General features: G+C 38.8%; 1 protein-coding gene across 8 annotated transcripts in view; it reads left to right on the forward strand.

The window, feature by feature from the left end:
- The first annotated feature begins 18,871 nt into the window (after nucleotides 1-18,871).
- Nucleotides 18,872-24,099, forward strand: part of SEMA4G (semaphorin 4G) — a 104,805-nt gene continuing 99,577 nt past the window's right edge. For 3 of the 8 annotated variants that reach the window (XM_039361708.1, XM_039361711.1, XM_039361714.1), the window contains exon 1: nucleotides 18,872-19,060. The gene's annotated coding sequence lies outside the window, so the exon portion shown is untranslated. Of the gene's footprint in view, nucleotides 19,061-19,087; nucleotides 19,171-19,310; nucleotides 19,528-21,424; nucleotides 21,593-24,099 lie in introns of those variants that run through there. The other 5 variants (XM_039361709.1, XM_039361715.1, XM_039361713.1 and 2 more) reach the window with 4 other exon arrangements.

Below are 24,099 nucleotides of genomic sequence, written 5' to 3' on the forward strand. Positions count from 1 at the left end.
ACTGAAAATAACAAGTATTGTTTATTTGTTTGTTTCCTGTCTTTATTATTATTTTCACAAATAACTGAAGGTGACAAACATATCCAATACATCTTCCTCATCCTATTTTCCCCACAACAACAACTCTGTGGAGTGGATTCAGCTGCGAGAGAGTGACTGGCCCAAAGTTATCCAGCTGGCTTTCGTAGCTAAGGCAGGACTTGAACTCACAGTCTCCCGTTTTCTAGCCTGGTGCCTTAACCCAGAGTCCCCAACCTTTGGGCACCAGGGACTGGTTCCGTGGAGAAAAGTTTTCCTGTGGACCGGAGAGTGCGTGGGTTTGTGTGCAGCCTGCATCCCATGGATGGGGCTTTGCTTGTTTGTGCGGACTGATTGCTGGCCGGTACCGGTCCACAGACCAGGGGTTGGGGACCCCTGCCTTAACCAGTATGCTAGTAATAAACTGACAGGAAGGTGGTCATGAATGATTTGATCAAAGCTGTGTGTCAATACCTTTTCCCGGTAGCATTTGATTCTGATACAAAACCAAATCCATAAGGATGTCCTGTTGTTCACAGAAGGTGTACTACTTATTCATGGGCACAATCTTTTCTTGGCCTTGTTTCCACTTGATTTACAAGCCCGTAATTCTTTGCCATTAATGAAGTGCAGCCACCTTGGAGATGGTGAGAGTTCCCTTTGTTTTGAACAGTGTAGTGTAACAACATCAATATTGCGTTTCTGTTATTGGCTGGCTGAGAACAATTTCCCTTTGTATAGAATTCTGATCACATGTCATGGATCAGAAAGTCAAGGTGAGAAGAATAGAAAGGCATCTTGAATATCTCAAAGTAGTACCTAGAAAGAAGAGGCTAAAAAGGAAATTGGCGGTTTCCCTTTGAAATTTTCTATTTTCTACAATACCTTACTATGAAAAATCAATTTACCTTTAGTTACATTACTCAACTCATTACTGTTTTGGGTACATAATCAGGCAACAATAATGAGTTTTGGTTAGAGAGAATATTCTTTCAAAATCAAAAAGCCACTTGTAGCAATGATAGCATGAATGTATGGTGGTAGCAGTGGAGTTCTGGAATCTGCTAATATGGCAACTTGTTTAGAGATTGCTTGATTGTAATAAAAACCAGATAGAAAATGTTATAAGTAAATCCACACTAAAATAAATAAAATGGCTCCTATTAGGATTCTGCTAAGTGAGGAAAGGCCAGCCCTTCCCTATTCTATGGCCTCCAAAAATATTGTGACAATTCCCATAATTCTATAATCCAAGACATAGGAAGAATAGAAAAGTGGTTTTGCATGCATATGTATGTGTATCTTTGATGTGCACATTTATTTGAATAACTACTAAACTCATGCTGGAAAGGAGGGGGATGGAGGAGCAAACCATTCTGTTTCGCAGATTCTTTTGACAAAACAAGATGGTTGGATATCCTCTTCCCTGTTTATAGCTGAGGAAAGCAAGCACAACCAAAACGGTACCAATGTTCCATTATATGAGTTGTTTTAAGATTTTTAGCCTAGAAAGCAAAACATGTTTAACTTTGACCCTTCAATTCTGAGGAATCCAGGAAGTTTAATAAAGCTAATAAAAACAGGAATTCAGTTGTGGAAAATAATGACTTCTTACATCTAAAATGCATTTCTTTAGGAAATATTACATATAGTCAAGTTATGCAGACACATAAAGAAAGATGAGAAATCTAAAGAACTTCAGTGAGGATTTAATGAATCCTTCCAGGATGCTTAACGTAGTATATAATGTAGTATATATAATGGAATCTGGTAAATCTGGTATAGTTTTGTTGCTGAACATCAGAAGCAATAAAAAGGATCTTCCAGGGACACTACAAGATTTTTGTGTGTCAGAGGTAGTGTAGTGATGTATGTGGGTTGTCACAGATAGCTAATCAGCATAAACCAAACGTGATAAAAATTGAAGATGTGGGAAAAAAACCGGGGGAAATTGTATGTCAAGACTGCTACACTTTTTCAAATGTTCACTCTCATAAACATAGAATGGATCTAGTATGCACAGGACTCCAATGGCCAGGACTTCAGAATCCATTTAAAGCACTATACTTAAATCCTTAAGTACAGTAGAAGTTGCACACAGATTTCAGATGCACTGTGCTATTCAAGATTTTCCATTGAAAGCCAGCACTGAAAAGTTGGCAGACATTGCTACCATTCTAAAATGCTATATCTACAAACTAAACTATAAACCTTATCTGTTTAAAACTGTTGAAACCGTATCTGTTAAATCAGAGAGAAAAAATCTGTGCCTTGGGTTGCACAGCTCCATTCTCTGCATAATTGCCCTCCCTACTACATAAGTTCTTCTCTGCAGTCCCCAGCATTGAAACATTGCCCTTCTTTGCATTACAAGTATGGCTACTAATCTGAGTTGTGAAAATCTGACTGACCACATTATGCATCACTTTGTTGCTCGTTAGACTTTTGTAGCTCAACTCTAAGAGCTCTACTGCAGATTTCCAGTGAAGAAAGTTAAAAAAAGAATTTTCCAGTAGCAGTAACTCTTAAAAGAAACTGTTACGTTTGCATCAGTTGTAGTAAGATGTCTGTATGTCACAAAGTCTGTATCTCGTTTTTTCTCTGCAAAGGATGCAAAACAAGCTTGGGCCAATGCATGGAGTTAAAATATTACATTAGTTTGTTTGATACCATCCTAGGAAATATTGTTCATTATCTTTACATTGAGGAACTTGTTTCTTTAACTGGGAGTTGCTTCATCAAGATGTATAGATGTATATATGCATTCGTTCAATTTATACTCTGATCTTTTCCCCATTCAGTGCTCAAAGCAGTCCCAGTGTGATGTTCAGATAGATGTCTCCAGGTTCGACTGCTAGTTTACAAGATTTTATTTTGTAAATCAACGAACTCCATTTCTTGATAGCACAAAGTATGTGTTGAATAGAACCAGGACTGCACAGGCCTTGGCACTATTCCAAGCTACTCTGTTGTAAAACAAGTTTAAAAACATGGGGGATGATTGCTATTAAATTGTCTTGGGCTAGCGGTGACGCAGTAGAACAATGAATGGATTTAATAAAGTGGTTTCTCTGAAAGGAGTCTAGTGGATTTAATTGCAGCAATTGCAAACAAGTTGGAGAGGGAGCAAACCTCCCCCACAGATTCAAATAATGGTGTGTTGCAAGCATGACAGCACAAGGTAAAAGTGGTCTATGCCTGTAGTGCAAGGTAGGGCTGATAATAATTGCTATATTGTTCTACATTTGGAGACAGACAAAATAAAAGACTTCCTGGTCATGGTGTTCAAAAAACACAGCAGCACACCATAATGAATAAAGTACTCAGTCATTTTCATATACTGACTATGTGCGTGCATTATGCAAAAACCATTATATGGTTTACTTTGTTGTTGTTTGTTTAGTAATATAAGAATCCAATCACAATTGTTTGTAAACTACAAAATATAGCTTTGTGGCATTGGCCTATTCGATGAACTATGATTAAAATAATAGCTTATCCAGGTATATTAATTCAGCACTGAATTCACAAATTACTTCACTATTAACAATTTTTTTAGGAGTGGAAGAGAAAGATAGCAATAGAACTAAGATTTATATACTGCTCTGTAATGCTTTACAGTACTCTCTGACTCTATATTGCCAGTATATTGCCCCCAACAATCTGGGTTTTCATTTTACCAACCTCAGAAGGATGGAAGGCTGAGTTAACCTTGAGCTGGTCAGGATTGAATTCCTAGCTGTGGGCAGAGTTAGCCTGCAATGCTGCATTCTAACCACTGTGCTACCTCTTTGTCCCAAACAGGACAATTAATAAATAGATTAATGCAAAGAAAAGCATGAATTTTAAAGATTAAGAGCATCTTGGAAAAGCAGCTTGTCCTCTTCTTAGTATATCGTACAATCTTCCCCAGCCTAGTGCTCCTCAGTCATGTGGGATTTAACTCTCATCTCATCAATCTGGCTGTGTATTAGGGAAATTGAAATTCAATACATCTGGAGGACACACAGTTGATGAAGGTTGCTGGACCTGATCTCAACAGAGACAGAAGTTTCTATAGTTAGCTAAATTTATATATATATAAAAGTACTATTTAATTCTGCTTTGCACTTCACTATTAGCAAGCCCATTTGTGTGTAACAGCAAAAATAGTCTTTCCAAGAGATTCTTGGTAATAGGTTTACCCAAGGATTTAGGCTACAATGTCTGCTGCAATGATTATAGAATCAGAAAGAAAAAAAAAACACATCAACAAAGTGAGATGATACAAAATTAGGAAGAAATACCTATCTCAAATGAGGACAAACAATAATGTTGTCCCAAATACCTGAGGAAACTGTAAATGTGATTGTTATGGTAGAGAAGGAAAGTAAGATAATTTATTTTATGGTACAAGTTTAGATGAATTCTAGAATGATTGCATACTAAAAGAAAATTATTGCACACTAAAAAGATACATTAGTAGCGAATAATTAAGTCTCCATAGTTACGTGTACTTAGGCACAAGAACATAATACACAGTTAAGTAAAGCAGGAATAACAATGATTAGCAATTACAGAAGAATTAAATTCAATAAAACTAGAAGAGATAGCAGTGTTAAAGATAAACACTGAAACCTCATTTAAAGCTAAATTTTAGCTAAAACAACTTTTAATGTTAACTTTAAAAACTCTGAGCAGCACAAAGATTTATCTCCTGCAGTGTAAAATTATGGTTAATTAAAAGCCATAGTAGCAAGAATGTTGATAATGTGTGGGTCTCATTCCACTGCCTTTAAACAAAATTATTTTATTTAAATAGAAACAAAGCAGAAATTCTATTTCCAAATAGACATTTTGTTTAATAGTGAAACAAGATAATTAATACACTGATGAAAATAAATTGGACCCAATCCAGGGAAAGGTTAACAAGTTATGTTCCAGGAATATAAATGGGACTAATAACTTAATTCTATACACCTTTCATATCAGGTTTCATTTAATAGGACACAGGCGTATGGAGATCTAGCAAAAATGGTAGGACTGTAACGTGATAGAGCTGCAAACTTTCAGATATGAAATTTTAGGATCCAATCTCGGTTGGTCACCAGGTTTAGTCTTCCGAGCTTTCAGACTTGTGCAACATTATCCTGGGACATGTATATTTGCCTTCATTTGTGTGTGAAATTTTAGTTACTCAACAACATTGTAGACCTTACCATAATGTGTAGTTGACTATCACCAACACTTGAGAGTTTAAAATATTATATATAAACATCATTAACTTTAATAAGCTGTCACTTTTCCCAACACTTGGTTTGGACCTAAGCTTTGGGCTAACAATAACCAACATTAAAATCAGGATACATATATATGTTAACTTTAGTTAATATTGTGTCTCATGTCTCTCCAGGCAAAAGAAAATTTAAGTTTGGCAAGCAAGTATATATTCAAAAGAAATCAGTTCTACTCAGTGGGGAACTTACAAGCTGATCTCAATAGGAGTTGAAGATAGCACCTGTTCATAGCCTACACATAAAATTATACTCAAAGAAGGATGTGCTCCAAACATTTAGGCTCAAATGGCACCTGAGGGACATACACAGCCAGCTAGACGGTTTCTTTCAGCAGAATGAACAGAGAACAGAACACTTTTCTTTGTTTTAGATATTTACACTGATCTGAGTTACCCTATAATAAAGACAATAGTGGTAGCAATTCCATCTTTATACAGTTGCCATAGACAGACAGACAGTAACAGGCATTTTGTGACAACAGGCCCCTGTGGTTATGTGATATTCAGAAATGGGTCCAATAGGAACAAATATGCTTGTCTTCATTTATATTTTTATATGTAATGCTTACTTAAAAATATACAAGAGTACCATTGCTCATGAAAGAGGAATGAGAAAGTGGTATACCACTTATGGTAACATGCATTTTAATAAATATAAATTGTTATCAGTTTTAACATGTTTGATCAAAATTGTCCATTATAATTTTAATAGTCTCATAAACAAAGTATACCAAAGCCACCAAAGAATTTACAGTTTGAGTCGTGGAGAAAATCCTCATTCAAAGCATTCAGTTGCCAGATTTCTTTGAAAGTGTTTTTTGTCCTCTGGCACAAATTGCCTAGATAATTTTAATAAAGAAAATAATCATTCTTTCCTTGTCTTCATACATGCTTTCATTCATGTATGAGGAGGAGTGCAGGAATGGAGTAGGAATAAGACATAATTCTAAGATAGAGATAAAAAAAATCAATCCATCAGTCCTTATAATACTTTTGGTTCTTGGAGTTTGGTAAATCATTCTTTGACAGCCTTGACTACTAGCCTTTAACTGACCATTGGGTTTACTTACCTTGGTTTAATAGTCTTGTTCATTGGTAATCTTTGTCTGTTTCTAAGATTGTGGTGGCATAATTATTCTGATTATTACATAGCAATGTGAAATGACAGCTGTCAGTTCTTTAGCTGGTGTTGGCCTTCATATGCATCAAGTTCTTCCCAAGATTCTAAAATGTTATATTTTGGTAAAGTATATGTGCAGACCCAAGCAAGCTTTTTGTAATTGATAGATGGAAATTTGTCAAGGTGCAGATTTTCTAAATGGTATCAAACTTTTTTGATATGGCACCCAGCGTGCTAATAATTACTGGGACAATCATGGTTGGTTTAGGTCATCTTTCTACTTTCTTATTTGATTTTCAAACCTTGAAATGTTGTGATTTTTCTCCAATTTTTTGTTTTCTGTTCTGCTTTTGCCTAGTATTGTTGCATCAATTATCCACACTTTCACTTTTTCAATCACAGTTAAATCTGGTGTGTTATGAGCCAAGACTTTATTACTTTGTATTTGGAAATCCCATAATATTTTAATCTGCTAATTTTCAATTAATTTTTCAACTATATATCCCTATCAACTTTTCATCAGTGGCATTTGATCATCTTATAGATGTACCAATGAATCATTTTGGTGACTGTTTTGTCATTGTTTATAATCAGTTTGTGTGATCTTCTGTCATGAGCCGAATATACGATCTACTGTTTCCTCTGCTTCTTTGTACAATCTGCACTTTGATGATTTTTTCAATGCTTGCCTTGATTGCATTAGTTTGAATAGCTTACTTTTGAGAGCAGTCAAAATCAAACCTTCAGTTTCTTTTTTTGTTTCGGTTGTAAGCCATTGCTAGGTTTTATCTTCATCCATTTCCCCTTGATCTTTTTTAGAAATTGACCATGTGATGATTTCCTTGCCAGCAATCAAGTTTTTATTACTTTATTTTGATATTCGTGTTTTGTTTCCTGTACGTTCTTTTCCACAGTTCAAACCTTCGCTTTAAGTAACCCTACTTTGTGGTTCCAATTTATAATAACAGGCCATAATGGCATGATTTTCAAACACTGTCTGTGATTGTTGATCTTCTAGTAATCCAGTTGCCCAGGCATAGCTCCTGAGTCCTGTTCCCCATTTGTCAAGATGCCCATGAAGTCTAATATTGAATGTTGTCTTTGTAGACCCAGATGATGACTGATCTAGTGTAGGATTCTTTTTCTGCTTTCTTGCCCATATTAAATGGGTTGATAGTCTGGCTCTTCCACTACAAGGTGTCTGGAATGAGTGAGCCTTCTGATAGAATACACTATTGCCAACATAATTCTCAATCTCATCAGAGCATCACAAGCCCTTTCCCCTGTAACTCCATGAAAGGATTATTATTATTATTACGGTTGGTTGCACAATCAGTCAGATGTTTAGACTAGATCTGGCATTTTTATCTACCTATTGAGTCTTTCCCAAGAAAGGGCAGATGATTCTCTTTAATAATATGAAGAGTAATGTCACAGGATATAAGCTGTTCCAAGTAAAGCTGCTCTTTGTAATTGACTGACGGTCATTTTGTCAATAATGATGGTGTTTTGGTATTGGAATTTTGGAATTGCACCCAAGTTACCTATTACTATTCCTACTACCTTTGCTTTCTTTTGTTTCAGTTATCATACTTTTTAAATATTATATATTATTATTTAGAAATCTGATTTACAATAGCATCTCTAAAAATAACAGACTCATCTTAGATATGTCAATGGGAGCTTTAGACCACAGATGCTCAATCTGTAGTTCATATGCCATAAGGGGTCTATTGATAGAGTGTTAGAGCTGTTCAAAGGTTGGGTGGCCCCATCATAATAAAAGTTTCATTTTTGCCTTAGTTGTAGAAACGGCAACATTAGTGCATAAGGCCAAATAGCATCATTTATAATATTTCCTCTAAATGATGGTTCACATAGGTCAGCGTTTCCCAAACTTGACAATTTTAAGGCATGAGGACTTCAACTCCCAGAATTCTGGGAGTTGAAGTCCACATGCCTTAAAATTGTCAAGTTTGGGAAACACTGACATAGGTGAACTGTGGCACTGAGGGGACTGCAGATTTCTCGTCTTTGCCTTACATTTGCCCCAAGTTCTCATTTATTCAGTTACAGGGTATAACAATCTGAAGCTGAAACTGCTGAATGTTGTCTGGATTACATGTCATAATCCAATCCTTACTTACTTAAATTGTCCCTGTATCAAAATTTGTTGTATGAAATCAATTAGCCATATAAATAAAAATCAGTTACCTTTGGGAGTCATCTATTTTTGAAATATACCAGCTGGCAAAACAAGAACACTTTATAATGTTCTTGCACATATAGCATACCTTCCTATATTACATGGAAAAATATTCTTAATAATAATAATGATAAAGTTGGAAGGGACCTTGGAGATCATTTAGTTCAACCCCCTGCTCAGGCAGGAAACCCTATACCATTTTGGACAAATGGCTGTCCAGTTTCTTCTTAAAAACTTCCAGTGTTGGAGCATTCACCGCTTCTGGAGGCAGGTTGTTCCACTGGTTAATTGTTTTAACTGTCAGGAAGTTTCTCCTTAGTTCTAGGTTGTTTCTCTCTTTGGTTAGTTTCCACCCATTGCTTCTTGTCCTGCCTTTCTGCTCTAAAAGCAGACTGTGGGTCAAAGGCATTAGTACAAGAAACAAGGGAGGCAGTGGAAGCAGGAAGAGTTGGCCTAGAAGAAAAACCCACTTGTCTTCATTCCTGTCATCCGGAAGATTGCTTGCAAAAATGGGGGTCATCTTTTCAAGCTAGGGCAGTCCAGATTTGTTTGGACTTTAGGGCTCAGAAACCCTAGCAACCTGGCCAGAGATTCTTGGAATTCAATAGTGAACATAGCTGGGGGGATGCCATTTGGTGAAAGGTGAGTTTGGGCATAAGTTAATACATGGTAGATAGTAGTAGATGGTCAATGGACAGCCTATCTTCTTCACATTTCTTGTTTCTATTTTTGTAAGGTTGGGGGGGGGAGGTGAAATAGGAGATCACAGCACACAGCAACATTTCCAAATCTAATATTCAGGAAAAGAATTAGAGATAAAACCTTATTGGTTCTTGGAAAATCTTGCTATACTAAGTACAATTCCAGTCACATGAGGCTGGGGGGAGGGCAGAAAAAGGCAATTAAAATGGCAGTGGGAGCAGTTGGAACCCTTTCCCTTTGATGAAAGGTTACAATATCTGGAGGCTTGAAAGAAAACTTAAAAACAGATAAGTAATGGGACCAAGATAGAGGCGAATATAACCATGCATATAAAGTGCCTGGAGAAACATTTCTCTCTATTTCAAGTAATATCCAACAGCAAGGTCATCCACTGATTCGAAATAGCATTTGAAAAGCCTTTGTCTTTGTGCTGCACATAGTTGAACTGTGTAGTCCTCTATCCAGGGATATGATAATGGGTGTAAGTTGAGATGACTTTAAAAGAGGATCAGACAACTTCAAGGTGGCTAAAACTACCAGCAATCTCTAATGGCAACACCTACCTGTTATTTCCAGACTAGAAACCAAATACCGGTAGTTATGAAAACCAATTGCTCATTTCTAGCCTCTCAGTGAAAGAGAACTGATCAATCACATATTAGATTGATCCCTATCAGCCATTTCCCCCTTCCTATAATTAGTTTTAACTTTCTTTCCTGGTGAACTTTTAATCCTGAAAGGTGTGGACATATTCCCGCCTGATCTTCAAGTGATAAGGTCTTCCAGAAAATTCCCTCATACTACATCAGATTTTTTAGAATAGAGTTTGGGATTTTTTCAAAGGAGTCTTTCTAAAATCACACAAAATAACATTCTCCCTTGGATTCACTTAACAAACCTAAAGTTCAATGTGAATATTATTTTATATGTACAACAGAGCCATCTTCTTAAGTGGCACTCAGTAAACTTCAATTTTATCAGCTCTCAGAAATGCTTGATTCCATGAAACCCCACATTTCTTGTGGTTTTGTCCATGACCATTTTTGAGTGCCTTTTGAAGGGGAATTCCTTCTGGTCTTATCTGCATAACATTGAATATCTAAGGCAGTGGTTCTCAACCTTTTTAATGCCGCAACCCCAACTGGTCGTAAGTCGAGGACTTTCCCTGCCTGGGAGCGCCGCGCATGCGTGGTGCTGCCCCCTGCGCCGGCTGAGGCGTAGCTGGCAAGGGGCAGCGACGGCGCAGGGTGACCACCGGCTGGGCCACCAGCTGGCCCAGCCCAAGGGAGGTAAGGCACCCACCGGGCCCCAAGCACACCAGCAACCCTCACTGCGCCCGCCGGCCTCCCACATCCCACCCCTGGCCCTCTTTTACTTACATTTTTAGTAGTTGCTCAGCAGGGAGGGGTGGAAACTTCCAGACAGCTCGCCTTCGCTGCAGACAACTTGCAGCACTGTTTGCAGACTGGGACTTTTGGCAGGCTCAGCAGGGCAGAGACAGCCTGGACAATTCCTATTGGCTTTTGGCTTTCAAGAGAGTCTATTCTATTGGCTTTCAAAAGCCAATAGAATAAAAGCGAGTAGCACAGCTAAGGAAAAGGGGGAAAAAATGGCGAACTGCGCTGTTTGGCAACCCCCGTGAAATGGTCGTTCGACCCCAAATGGGGTCGCAACCCACAGGTTGAGAACCGCTGATCTAAGGAGACACTGTATAGGCTGTCAGTCAGAGAAATGTTATATTATGTTTTGGCAATTAACTATTATTTATTTATACAATAACTGTATTAGTTATGTCATTTACATAAATTCTTTTAATAAATTCTTATTGATTTTAGTTATGGTTAACTGCTGCCCTACCTAGGCTTTGTACTGTTTGCTATGATCTATGGTTGAAACAATATAAAAATTTATTAACTCATGTTCAGTTAGCTTAGCATATTGACTAAAAACACATATACACATTTTGCCTGGTTTAGGATGCTTGTTATGTTCCTGTGTTGATAGGTACAATGAGATTAAAGTATGCAATAAGAAATTTATACCACTTTGTAAATACCCATCTTATTCTCTAAAATGAAAATTCCTTCTTGAAATCTCTCCTACAGTATTCCTGGAATTTGCATTCAACTCAGGGACTGGGCTGCCTCTTCTCCCTGTCTCCATGTCAGTAATCTCCAAAGTTTGAGAAACCTATTGGACTGATGCACAGATTTAAGAATTGGCAAGCCATCCTTTCTGCCATCAACTTGATAAGAATTCTTAGAAACCTACTTAATATGCAACATGGGAAATAATGCTACTAGCGTGTCTTCTAGAATAGATTTAAGAACTATAATTAGATAACAGCATTATGCTTCTTGAATTCTTGAAAGATGCTTGCAAATGTTAATATTATTGAACTTCATGGTAAAAATGATTTTTGTAGCAATGGAATATATTTTTTAAACTTAAAAGAAAGAAACCATTCTTTAGTCACGGACAGCCACATCCTCTATTGCTAGAAACAAATTCTATGAGAATTGTACCCAGGTTACTAACAGAAATGAAACTTTAACAGTGCAATCCTATATATTTACCCTCAAGTAAACGTTGATTTTGTTGGCTTACCATGCAAAGCCAAAATTAGGTTTGTTCAGTGGCTTATAAACCACTATGGTTTACAAAATCTGATTTATGGCTTATATGTGCAGATCCAATCAACTTTATTTAATAAACCATAGACTCCTGAACCAGGAGTCAATATGTTCTATAGCAGTGATGGCGAACCCTTTAGAGACCGAGTGCCCAAACTGCAACCCAAAACCCACTTATGTATCATCAGGTGCCAGGTGGACATGGCCCATTGGGTGGGTGTGGCCCATTGGGTGGGCGTGGCTGCAATGGTAATGGCAGACTGGATGGGACTAAAAAGTTCTATCAATCAATTCCAACTTTGTGAGATCTTTTTTTTTCCCACAAGAAGTTGAAATTGATTGATTGATTGAACCTTGTTTTTTTTTTTTTGCAGATGGCGGCGGAGGCCTAAAGCGAAAAGGTTTTATAAAACCCAGCTGAAGGCCTAGGACTGGGGCGACAGCACACGTGCCCACAGAGAGGGCTCTTCATGCCACCTGTGGCATGCGTGCCATAGGTTTGCCACCACGGTTCTATAGTCTTAGATGATTTAAATAACTTTACTTTTAAATAGGCATGTACAAGATTATATTTTCAGCTTTTTCTAATTTATTTATTATTAAATCTATTTGCCACCGATTTCACCATGGGGCTACTCTAGGCAGCTTATAACTATAGAACATAAAATTATGAAAATATAACTATAACAATAGTAAAAGAAAGAAACAAAATAAATAATGAAAACATAGCAATGTGAATTAAAAGATGGGTGGGTAGGGAACAGAATGTGCAAGGGGGTGGGATCTGCTATTAGTTTAATAGTCACCTCCAGTGTGGTATTCTCCCATTGGATCCCCAGGCCAACCAGCAGAACCAGGTCTTCAGGTTCTTACGGAAGTATAGATAGCACTACAGCAGAGAAGGCTCTTCTCCTGGATCCCACCAGCCAGAGTTCCTTAACTGACAGGTTCTGCAGTAGGCGTTCTCTGCTAGCATGAATGAGGCAGGCATGTCTTAGTAAGATGAGACAGTTCATCAAGTAATCTGGACCTATACTCTGGAGGACTTTAAAGGTCATAACCAACTCCTTGAACTGCACCCGGAAGCAAACCGGCAACCAGTGCAACTCACAGAGCAGCAGTAACATGAGCCATTATAGGGGTCCCAACGACTGCTTACGCTGCAGCACTCTGCATTAGCTGAAGCTTCCAAATGTATTTCAGGGGTAGCGCTATGCAGAGGCAGTAGTCCAGATGAGAGGTGATTAGGGCTTGAGTGACTGAGCATAGAGAATCCTGATCAAGGAAAGACCGCAAGTGGTGCACAAACTGAAGATGTGCAAAAATTCTCCTAATCATACCCCCCACCTGCTCTTTGAGAATGGCTCACAAATCTAGGAGAGCCTCTAAGTTGCAAACTGGATCTGAACAGGGTAGTCACAGTAGTGCAACCCCGTCCAGAACTAAAGATATCAAAGAAGCTCATGAATGTCTACTGTATCAGTGGTATTTAGCTCCATGTAACTGGATGTTCATTCCCCTCCCACCCTGATCAAAAAATGCCATCTTTTGATCTTGCCTGGTCAACCCTCCCTAGCTATTAAGCTACTGAATTTCAGAAAATATCTAGTAGTATATTGTCTTTTTCCATTTACTTTTTAAATTACTTACAATCAGTATAAACCAGGGGTGTCAAACTGCCGGCCCACGGACCGATTTCATCATACTGAAGCCGTGTCCACCCCATTGCCAGCAATGGCAAAACCGGCCTGATACGTTGCGCGACGTCACATGACGTCGTGAGTTTGGCACCCCTGGTATAAACTATCTGGCATTTTTGCCAATTAATTAATTTAAGGCAGGAGTCCCCAACCCCCACTCCGTGGACCAGTACCAGGCTGCAGCATGCCAACAACTGGGCCCACAAACAAGCAAAGCCCCATCCACGAGATGTAGGCAGCACACAAAACCACACACTCTCCTGTCTGTGGAAATACCTCTCTCCACGGAATTGGTCCCTGGTACCCAAAAGGTTGGGAAACTCTGGTCTAAGGCATTTAAAAAAAAAAACCTTATTGGAATACATTGATAATACTCTGACATGACAGCAGAAATGTATTTCCATTATGCAACAATATTTTGCCTGTAATTTATCCACAACATCTAAATGTGACTCCTTCTGAAACAGTTTGGACTAGTAAACTAAATTCTGAATGCATTTTCATATAACACAGTCAATGCGAATACTATAATTTTAGCAAGATAAATATATCTGGAAATAAGTAGAGATACTGAAGGAACAATGTAAGAGTCGCCATGGATTTCACTGAATTCATGAATGGGCCTCCTTTACAGTGTGTCTTTCCTCTGAGAATTTGCCATCTGTGACTATCAGAAGTCTAACTGGCTGTGATCTGAGAAAGGCAGTACACAAGCTGTGAAATCCCCTGTGTTGGGAAATATTGCTATTTATTTCGGGGGGGGGGGGGTGCTGTGTCACATGCTATTTATTTGTGTGAGTGCTTTAGAACATCCACTGTGTTTTTCCAGTAGAATAAATCCTGATGTATAACACTCACAGATGGGGGGGGGGGGAACCCACCAAGCTTCAGGAAGATAGCCAGGTAATTTTGTTATTACCTTCCTTCCATATAGCTGTCTGTCTATTGGCCTGCCGGAGGACTTTTTAGTTCAAGAAAACAAACTGGTTTTTACATAAAAGGATTTTCATGCACAATTAATTTACATACTTGACTACAGCAAGCATTGTACTCTGTGATGCAGAACTTCTGAAGCAGAGATTATATTTTTTAGTTATTTTTGCCATATTATTCTAATGGTGTGTCAATATGTCATTACACTACATTCTGCAACATCTTGAATCTCTGGGGACCTTTGCATGGGTCCTTTTTGTGGACTTCAACTCATCGTTCAATGCCATCATTCCAGAAATTCTCTACTCTAAATTGATCCAGCTTACTGTATTTACTCATACTTGTAGGTGAATAATCAGTTTTTTGACAGATAGGGGGCAACAGGTGAGGCTAGGGGAAATTGCACCTAGTACCTGGGTAATAAGCACAGTCTCCCCTCAAGGCTGTGTGCTCTCTTAGTTGCCCTTTTCTCTCTATATCAGTGACTGCATCTCAAGGGAACCCGCTGTTAAAGTTCTCAAGTTTGCTAATGATACAATGGTCATTGGCCTTATCTGAGATGGTGATGAGTCTGCATATAAACATGAGGTTGGACAACTGGCCCTGTTGTGCAGCCATAATAATCTAGAGCTGAATACGCTTAAAACTGTAGAGATGAGAATGGATTTTAGGAGGAACCCTTCTATTTTACCACCTCTTACCATATTTAACAGTACAGTATTAGCAGTAGAATCCTTCAAATTTTGGGGTTCTATAATCTCCCAAGACTTGTAACGGACACTTAACATTAGAACCATCATTAAAAAGGTACAACAAAGAATGGTCTTCCTGCGTCAACTCAAACTGCCCCAGAAGTTCAGACTGCCCCAGAAGCTGTTGATACAGTTTTACAGAGGAATTATTGAGTCTGTCATTTGTACTTCTATAACTGTCAACCAAACAGGACAGATACTGACTCCAACGGATAGTTAAGACTGCAGAAAGAATAATTGCAACCAGCCTGCCTTCCCTGGAAAACCTGTACATTGTGCAGGTCAGAAGGAGGGCTGAGAAGATACCTGCAGACCCCTCACATCCTGGACGCAAACTGTTTCAGCTTTTTCCCTCAGGAGGCTGCTATAAGGTATTGCATGCCAAGACAACTAGACACAGATTTCCCCCCCCTCAGGCCATCACTCTGCTGAACACCTAATTGCCACAGTGCTGTCTAGTGTCTGTATATCTTTACTGATACTACCATATGGCTGTAGTATTATTATTTACCCTTATTATCTTTCTCATTCTCTCCTCTCATTGGTATCATCATCACATCATCATCACTATCATCATCATCATCATCATCCTGTTGCTTTGCATGTACACTGAGATTATAATCACACCTGGCCAAATAAAGTATTCGATTCAATTCAATTCACTCTCTAGGAGCCAATAAGCAAAGACAATAGGGGAAGCTGATTACACAACTGTAATTATTCACCTAACAATGATGACACAAAAGTTTGTAAATTCAGGCATACCTCACTTAACAACTGCATCAGGACTAGCATCAGGACTAGTACTGATGATTTTAACTAGTTAATGAAACATCTGCAAGAAAACAACCAACCTAAGAGAGCACCAAGGACCCCTCCTTTGTTAATGCATACTTTTCTATACATTCATGTGTGCTGGTGAGTTTATTTTTGGAAATCTGATCATCCTGAAGCACACAGACTGCATTTGCTTGATCCTCTTTTAAAGAACTCAATATCCTCCTCTTTAGCTAAAATTTCTCAGTTTGAATTAATAATTTTAATTCCTTTTATCCGTGTTTAATTGTTTATATTTAATATTTAAATTGTTCGCTGCTTTAAGAGCCCTTGGGGCAAAACGTTTGGATATAAATTAAATTAGCACACACACTCCAACCATCATCACCTGAGTAAAATGTGGTTGGCTAGTTCATTGTGTTGTGCAATACAGCCAATAACTTCATATACTGCAGAACAGTCAGTAAGGTGAATCAGAAAATCCTAGACACCTTCCAGATGCAGAGCACTGCTTCTTCCTTGCCAAAATTTTGTTGTAAATCACTGCTTAAGACAGAGGGAGCGACATATAGCCTTCTGTTTGCAAAAGCCATTAGTTTAATTGAAAAAAAAAACAGTTGAAGAATTAGCACTGTTTATCTTGAGGGTAAAATCTAATTATAAAGTTCTGAACAAAAATATGCAGCTTCATATACATCAAAGAATTAAGTTCTTAAAGAATACATCTAAAAGCTGATGTTGTGATTTTTGGTTTTCCAGGTACTGTGATGTGCATTGGCAGCAGTTTTTCCTCTGCCAAAACTCACCCAGTTCCTTTCTGCACACATATAAGTCAAGTACAGTATTGACTTTTAATTTTGTGTGGGAGCGAGAGGTTTAATGCTTTGTTTCTTTTCAATTTCCTGATGAAAAACGTCACCTCTTGACTTGCTCTTTGCTCATAGTTGCCTTTTATAATAAAATCTTCAGAAGCTAAATTAACCATGAGGGTGACCCTCCCCCAGAACACCTTTTTGTGGCCCAATGTTCCCATATTGTATATATATTATGATTACCCAGTGTAACAGGAGAATGTACTCCAATACACCTAAAGAAACCTAGATCCAGAAAGATTGATAGAACATCTCTGCATACAGGTAGTTCTCGACTGATAACCACAATTGAGCCCAAAGTTTCTGCTGCTAAGAGAGACAGTTGTTAAGTGAATTTTGCTCCATTTTACAACCTTTCTTGCCACAGTTGTTAAGGGAATCACTGCAGCTGTTAAGTTAGTAACATGATTGTTAAGTAAATCTGGCTTCCCTATTGACTTAGCTTGTCAGAAGGTCACAAATGGTGATCCCCGGGACACTGCAATCGTCATATATATGAGCCAGTTGTCAAGCATCTGAACTTTGATCATGTGATCGTAGGGATGCTGCAATGGTCGTAAGTGTGAAAAATAGTCTTAAGTCACGTTTTTCAGTGCCGTTGTAACTTTGGACAGTCACTAAATGAACTGTTGTAAATCAAGAACTACCTGTATTCAAAAATTCAAAATTGCCTGCCTGCATTTTATGATGACTTTTGCCACAATGTCTTACCTTCTATTGTATTGCAAATGTGTGGGTGGATGGAAAATCCCCTTCAGAACACCAAATCATTTAACATCTGGTAAATGGGGGAATAAATCCGCTGTAATTGATTTTGATTTTGCACCTTTGAATCATACTTAGTTGTTTATTTAGCACGTATGGCCAGAGCTCAGCACACAAATCCTATGCTGGTAGTCCTTTCTTCCAACACCCCTAAGGTGTGTAAGATATTTTATAGGATCACTTAGAGCTCAATTGACTTTGAGGATCTTTTTTGTGGATTAAGAATTGTGAGCTCTTAACATATTCAGAAGATTTGTAATTATAATTTGTAATTATTTTATTTAAAATAATTTACTTTGTATTCTCCCGAAGTGAACCATGGCACTAGAAAGAGGACTAAGAGCTTTGACTTGTTCATCAGTTATGGCCTTATCCTAATTAGAAGGTAGGGGTGTAATCCATACTCTGACCAACACACAACTGGATAAATCATAACTCCAACTTTGCATAGGGTTGACTTTGAAACTCATTCAGAAGCTACACTTGATACAGAATGTAGTGATGGGCAGCCAATAAATTCAAATAAATAAATAATAGTGACCAGACTAACAAGGGGACAACCACTACTACAAAAAATCCCTACACACTTACAAAACACCCTTGAAAATATTAGAGATTACCTTTAAAGCCATATATGGCACAGCTCTTCGTCACATAACAAATTGCCGGTTGCAGCATGAACCTCCCTGATCTATGTGGACATCTAGAGAGGAGGTGCTTAAGGCCCACTTTGGTGAGAAGAGCAGACCTTCTCAGTGGTTGCCTATACAGCATGGAAATATGCTGCCCCAGAAGCACATTGCTCCCGTCTCCTAGCACTGAAGCAGGTGCTAAAACCCCTCCTTTTAAAACAGTTTTGTTGCCTAAACCGTGCTAGAGAGCAAGTGTGCGGTTTGTATTAAGATGCATTTATGATTCAATTTAATGGAGACGGTAGTGATGCTTCTTTGACATTGTACACCGTCCAAACTCTTTCTATTGGGCGGCTAAAAATGTTTGAAATAAAACAAAACAGAGAGAAATGCCGAACTCTAATTAAGTCTCCTTTGAATCAGCGACCCGGAAGCTCAGGACCTTCTCTAGGCTCGCCGCTAGGCTTCGGAGGGCAGCCGCCTTTGCCGCAGGAGCCCGCTAGATGGCGCCCCAGAGTCCTCGCGGGTTTTCGTACCGGTTGCCCAGCTGCCGCTTCGCCTTGACGGGCCACCACTCGCTCCGCACCGGCTCGGGTTGTGAGTGGCGGAGGAGAGAATCTGGGTCGGGCGGCGTGTGGGCCGAGAGGTAGACCTCGAGCTGCGGCCGGCGCTCAGGTGAGAGAAGGGGGCTACCTCCTTGGCGGATGGGGCGGAGCGGTGGAGCGGCGAAGCTCTGCGGTTCTGGTGTTGCGCGTGTGTGGGTGTACAGTTGGAGGGATTTCGGAGTAAGAGGCGGTGGATGCGGAGAGTCCCCACGATATGCGCTTGTGTATTGGGGTGGAGGGGGGTGCCGAGGTGTGCGATCTGGAGGTGGGCGGGTTTATACCTGGATTCAAGAAAAGGTCGGGGGCGGGGAATCAGTCTTACTGGAAAGCCGAGTAGACTGTAGACTTGGGGGGTCCGCGTTGGTCACGTGTCTCGACTAGGCTGGGGTACGTCGGAACGTATGGTGGCTAGTCGGAGAAGACTGAAAGTATGGAATGTGCGTTTAAGACAAGGGATAGCAGCCTGATATTTTCCAGAGTCCAGACTGTTCGGACTGCAACTCCTGTAAGCACCAGCCAGGACTGGCATTGTCAGAGGTAATGAGGGTTATACTGTACCTGGAGAGCCTCGGGTCGCTGTCTCCTTGCTTGAAGACATGGATGGGAAGGGAAATAGGAGGAACTGGAGTGTTTTAGAGTTGGACTGTGTGGAGCACAGTATTTGGCTAATGGTTCCCCCCTCACACGCACACCAATGAGAAGTCAGAACATTGACAAGGCTTCTTAGGGAAGGAGTTGCAGGCTAAGCTGGCAGCATGTGAGGGACAAGGGAATAAGCTGAGGCTGAGCCATTGGAGAGGTGGGATGTGGGATTCAGATGCTAGATCCATTGGCTGGAGGGGGGGGAATAGGGCATTGGATAAAGCAAGATTGACACTGGCTACTTGAGGGATGGACTTGTCTGGAGCATAGCAGCTCTTAGCATTACAGTTCAAGAAAAAAAACCTGGCATATGGATGGGGGGAGACTCAAAGAACGGAATAAAGTTGAGGTATGGATTGCATGGAAATCGTGCCAATGCATGGAAATAGCTGAATCAGAAATCTACAGAAGGAGTTTTCACTAGAGTTGATGCTTGTGCACTGGACAGCTTGATGGAGGTACAGAGAGAGCAGTGGTCAGGGTGACCAAATTACCCAAATATCAAAACACCTGTGACTTGTGGAAGGTGTTTGAAATACTATTATGAAACCAAGGATGTGGAGTTGCACTTTTCTGAAATAAGTTTTTTTTTAATGAAGATCAGAAGAAAAAAACTACCCTAAGTTCACTATTAGTTATTCATTAAAGACTTGCCCAAAAGTGGCAAAAGAGTTACAGTAGTGGCCAAAATTGTGGAAACCTTTTGGGGAAAGTGTACAGTAGAAATGCCACTTTTGGTTAAGTTTCCACCAATTTTTCTTCTAATTTCTTTGTAACTGTAGCCTTGTTCACTTAATAATACTATTTTACATCGCTTTCTGGGCAACCAGTCAACTCTTTGCACCATTACTTTAATTTTATTACCTTTTACAAGCTCACTATATGAAAGAAAAAAAAGCCAACCAACTTGATAGCGATCACATAACACACTGACAAATGTCCTTCTCTCAGCTTCAATACATGACATCAATAGCTGAACCCTACTGTGATCTGATTGGCTCATTGCCAAAACAAGATGACAGCTGATTGGCTCTCTAAACACTCATGCTCATTGGCTACAGTCAGATGAAGGAAAGCTACCTGATTACCTAAGCAAGTTGTGCTTCCTTTTTCTGGTTATTTGGCTATAACTTTTAATAGAATACAGTACAGATAATTGAACAAACTTTGTTGCATTACATTCTTGATTAAATTATCTTTCCATTGATACATAATTTTATGGTACTACTACTACAAAAAAAGCGTTATTAGCCATCAAACCTCAAAAATACACTTTTCCCAAAAGGTTTCCACAATTTTGGCCACTAATGTATATGCTCTTTTGTGACATTTTGCTTCATCCTAATTTAGAGATTGTCCAGTTGTTGTTGTTGTTGTTTTTGGAAACTTGTAAAAATAAGTGTGCTGCATTTTGGTAAGAGCTATGGAAGACTGAGTTGCTTCCTTAAAACATAGAAACATTATTAATGAGAGGGTTATGATTTTTACTGACATAATTGGAGGAAGTTGGCAGGGATCTGTTTTTATGGGTCACCGGAGAAATGTCACTTTGCTTTCCCTGCACAGGTGTGCATGGGTATGTTCAGATATAGGCTAAATAAAGACAGCCTGCCAGTGGATGCTTTCATTTGGAGTTCTGCATCAAAGCCTGAATGATCTCTTCCAAATATGGTTCTATGGATCTGATAATTGGGGCGTTTTTTCATTGGAAGCTGTAATCAGTGTACCCACCTAATAAAATAAACACTTGCAACATTGTTATAAGTGCATGATTTTGTACTTATCTATTTAAAGCATTTATACATTGCTCTCGTTTTAAAAAATCTGCACTGTTACATAACCTAATGAGGAAAACATCTTATGTGAAATAACCTTCAGATGCTTTAAGAATAGGACAAACTGTACTCTGATGGCATAAGTTTATTGGACAATTGGTAATGAACCCACCATTCAACTACCGGTATGTAGACTTCTGTACTTACAGTGAAGGTGGCTGAACTTCCACAAATACATTTGTAGGCTTTGACTCTGGTCACTAAAATTTCTGTCTAGGCCAGTGATGTAGGATTCTGAATTGGCACTTTTTTTCTATCCGAAGGTTTACTAAAGTTAGTTTGTTGGGTTTACTTGATGGTCTGTGTGTTTTTGTCTTTGAGGGCAATGAACTAGAAAATTTCAGACTACTGCAGTCCTTTCACTAATAGCAGCAGGAAGCTTGCAAGACACAAATAGGAGTCCAGGACAAAGGAGGAAATACATAAAATTACTACTAATGAAACTAATTTGTTATGGCCGACTATGGAAAAGACAGATTATTTACTTCTGCTATTGTTGATTCTCTCTTTGTTCTTCCTTTTTAAGGGCTGTCTCAAATGATATGCTAATATTTTGCCTGTGGCTTACCAAACATATCCCCTATTTTGCTAGTTTCACTGATGTCCTCTTCCTTCCTGTCGGCTGTATATTAAACAAGTTTACGATATAATGGATCTATTATCTTCTATATGTCTAGAAGAAAGAGAAAAACACCTCATTTTCCATGATATCTTTTTGTCTAAACTTGCAGTGCTGGATTCTTGTGCAGTGTTATCCTCTTTCCCTTACAAATCCATCTTTATAAATGTAATGGGTTCTTGTAATGGAGTGATTTATTTAGCCTTTTTTGGCAGGCTGACTGTTGTAAAAAGAAACCACCAGAAGCACTCAAAATAATTGATACTCATTTTTGAGGGTTTGGTTGTGAATAGTTGCATAAGCCCTAGCACCTTATTTTGGAGCACTGTGCAGCAAAGATGTTCTGTCAGCTTGGCAGTTTATGGCTACTACTGCTATACAAGCTGGCATAAATATGATCTCTCAGTTACTCCAGGCATATCCTCTGAACTGGAACTAAATTGTTCATGAGTTCTTGTGTAAAGTCATTATATTATAGGATAAGAATACATAGTGCCTTTCCTTACTTGACCTAACTATAGCACAAACGTGTCTTGGCAATTTCTTTTTTCTGTTGTCTGCCACTAAAATCGTATCTGTAACTCGTGAATGCAGTTAAGTTGTCCTTATTGCACAACTTAAAAGAGTATTTCTCCCTTATTCCAGCACCATCCAGGGGCAGCCTCAAGATTGTTAGACTTTTTCATTCTCTTGGAATCATTAGTGGGTTGGCAGTGACTAGGAACAGAAATGTTGGGGATAGGATACGAAATAGGCAATAGAGAGCAATTTTAATTCTAGTGTAGGGTTTTTTTTGCCAACTTAAGGATGGATGGATATAAGCATAACTAGATATTTGAAGAAGAGCATTCATTTTTGGCCAATATTCATAAGCAAGAAGGAGGGTATTTCTGCTTTATAATAATAAAAGTAAGACATATGCTGACTTGCAGCATTGAGTACCTCCTGTTTCTGCTTTTAGGTCAATAGCATAGAATCAGAGTATGACAAATCTTTCACCTTGGGAATTGTTACAACTATCTTGTGAAACGAGGAAATTAGATAATTTCCCCCCAATAGCTAAGGGAGAGAGTTTATTTCTTAGTAGTTAATTGAATGCTTGAACAAATGGATTTCAGGTTATATCCTTAGAGAGATTGCTGCAACTCTTATTCCTTTTTTATATGTTTATATGAATCTGAATTTGATTGAAGCATCCGATAGCATTAATATTCTATGAACATCATGTTTTAATTGTATATCCAGAGATTCAAGGACAGAAGCACTATCTATCCAGGTATTTCCTTTTAAAAACTTTCTTCATTTAAAGTTAGAATAGATATGTTGCAATCTTACACACAGTTACCAAGGAGTAAGTTTCATTTAAGACAACAGAAACTACTTCTCAGTAGACATGCAGAAATTAGCACTGTTCTCTTAATAGTATTATTGCTTTAGAAAGAAAGGGACTTGATCAGACTATTGATCCATCTAATCCAGTGTTGATGATATGCCCAAATTGGTCTTTTGGAGTGTCCAGTCATACTTGACACTCACCCAGATTTGAGTGTCCATGTTGGGGTATCAGCCCTAAAGACAGAAATATCTTTGTGGACTTCCCAAATTTAGCATCTTGAGTCTGACTCTGTAAATCAGCTTCACCTTCCAGGCATGTCTTTCTCAGAATCAGCTGTAGAAAGCTGGAAGTGCTCTACCAATTCCAGTTCTCAAACACCGGGGCCATTCCTGCTAGGAAGATTGACCCCAAGATAACCTACCAAAACAGGTCCCAGAATAATCACCATGACATTCTTATAATTTTGCTCCAAGATAAAAAGCAATTTAGAATCTATACTAATCCCAACCCCAAGGTAGCCATCAGCCCCAAGATAATAAACATACCGTAGTTCAATCAAATCTGTTACATTCTACCTCCTCACAGGCACAGCAGCACCAATCCATTCAGCCTTCACCCCTTAAACTTCTTAAGTGAATTGTGACATGAGAATCAAGAACCAATCACTGTTAGTTTGT

Source organism: Crotalus tigris, unplaced genomic scaffold (assembly GCF_016545835.1).
Source record: "Crotalus tigris isolate CLP2741 ecotype Arizona unplaced genomic scaffold, ASM1654583v1 scf7180000019328.220996217465:2438092, whole genome shotgun sequence".
NCBI lineage: Eukaryota > Metazoa > Chordata > Lepidosauria > Squamata > Viperidae > Crotalus > Crotalus tigris.